The following is a 2,198-nucleotide window of genomic DNA, read 5'->3' on the forward strand; positions in this document are numbered from 1 at the left end:
TTTCCCGGGGCGTTTGCATCTGCTCCTCTCCCGCCTGCAGCCCTGCTCCTCCGGGTGGCCTCGTGGTTTGCACTCCCACCGCCTGTCTGTATCCAAACGCCACCCTCTGATTGAGCCTTCGCTGCTGCTCTGGTGACAGCTGGATACACCCCTCCCGCGGCCCAGCCCCCTCCTCCGCCGCCGACTTCGTTTCCTTCCTCAGTGTGCAAGCTGCGTTTTACGTGATTATCGGCCACCTCGCCTGTGTTCGACGGCAAACTCCATAAAAGCAGACGCTGCGTCTGATGCTTTTTCCTCGCCATCAGCCGCCAGTGGACCATTGCGTCGTGTCCACTTTTAGGTCACCGCGAATGACGCTGCTGGGGATGTGGGTTTGCAGGTCTCTGAGTCTCCGCGTTCAGAGCTTTGGGCGAAAATCTAGAAGCAAAACTGCTGAGTTACTTGGCCAGACTACGTCTCACTTTTGAGAACCCGCAGGACCGTGTCCATGGCGGCCGCACTGCGCATGCCCGCCCGCCGCTGTCCTTTTATTTTTTCTGTTTGTTCGTTTGTTGTTCATTGTTTTGTTTTGTTTTGTTTTGTTGTTGCTTTTAGTATAAGAACTATCTGAATGAATGCATATCATCACTTTTAAACTGCAAGTAATGTCTACAGCCACGCCACCCTGAACCAGCCCCATCCCGGCTGATCTCGGAAGCTAAGCAGGGTCGGGCCTGGTCAGTACTCGGATGGGAGACCACCTAGGAAGACCAGGTGCTGTAGGCGTAAAAATAAAAAAAAATAAGGGTGTGTAAGCTGACAAGGTCCTTGCGATCTGTGAGGTCAACCAAAGGTTGCCAAAGGTTGCCTCGTCTAAAAAAATAATAAATAAAATAAAATAAAAAATAAACGGCAAGTAAGGCTTGAATTACAAGGCCTGACAGCTCCACGTGGTGGTCGTTGGCGCGGCTTCTTTCCACGTGTTGCTCCTTCTGTGTGTCACATGCGCTTCCTAGAGTACCTGCCTCTCTTCCTTCAAACACGCACACTCATGAGCCTCCCACCCAGCCTCATGCCCAGGAGGTGGGAAAGGAGGAGGAAGCGGGATCGGAACGCACGGCAACCGCTCGCAACGGAAAATCTGCCCCAGGCATCCCCGGAGGGGGTGTCTGAAACGGTTCCACACGCAGCCCATGAGAATGCGGGAGGGATTTCCACTCCCTAAAGCAATGCTAGGCTGGGGACCTAGCATGTAGCAGACCCTCAGTGTTTGTCTCTCTGCAGACAGAAGCAATGTCCGCAGCGATCAGAAGCCTGGACAAGTGACCTATGAATGATAACAGCATTATTTGAACAAATACGTTTTCCTCCCAACAAAACCGTTGTTTCTTCATTTATTCCAAGATCAAGTTTTGCCGCAATGCAGCAATGCTGGGGAGAGAAGGAGCAGGAGAATATGCTGTAGAAAGTGGCCGAGACCATAAGATCTAGGAACCACTGGGCTTCGCATTTGTGGGATTAAATTCCCTTTTCTTGGGGGGAAAAAAAGTAAGCCAGTGAAAAAAAATCACGCTACTTACATGTTGTTATTACTAAATAAAACAATAAATAAATAAGTCAAAGAAAGAAGTTTGAAAAACCAAGATAAAAATAATAAAAGAGAACAAGAGAAATAAAGGAGATAAAGGAAAATTTATTTTAGAAAACAATGAACACGAAAATTTAAAATTAAAACAGATGCTAATCTTTAAACCTAAGATAAAGTAAGATAAATCTAATCAGAAATATAAACAAATATATTCAAAACATCGAATGAGAAAGCGAATCTAACCAAATAAGCAGACAGCACTAAAGTATAAAAGGTTTTATTCAGAAGTATGTGCCAATAAATTTGAAAGTAAGTCATTTTCCAGGCGATTAATTCAGTTAATTTGGCAACAAAAAGAATACTCGATTAGACTAATAACCATAGATATGCATAAACCCTGTCACAACTTAACTCTAAAAAATGCCACATCCGAAACGTTTCACCGGTAACATCAAGCAGAGATCCCGGGGGAGATGTGCTGACCCGTCCCCTTCCTGAACAGAGAAGCAACACGACTCACCGCAGTCGGCACGCAGCGCCCGGGGACATTCCAGCGATGCGCAGGGCGGGCTGAGCGAGCGGTCAGAGCCGCTGCGGGATGAGGATGCGCAGGCGCGGCCTGGGTGTCGAT

The 2,198-nt window shown here is 47.6% G+C and overlaps 1 pseudogene; it reads left to right on the top strand.

Moving 5' to 3' along the window:
• Positions 1 to 646: 646 nt before the first annotated feature.
• Positions 647 to 765, top strand: LOC112479826 (annotated as a pseudogene).
• The last annotated feature ends 1,433 nt before the right edge of the window (positions 766 to 2,198 follow it).

This window comes from Pteropus alecto, unplaced genomic scaffold, assembly GCF_000325575.1.
Source record: "Pteropus alecto unplaced genomic scaffold, ASM32557v1 scaffold21, whole genome shotgun sequence".
Lineage (NCBI taxonomy): Eukaryota > Metazoa > Chordata > Mammalia > Chiroptera > Pteropodidae > Pteropus > Pteropus alecto.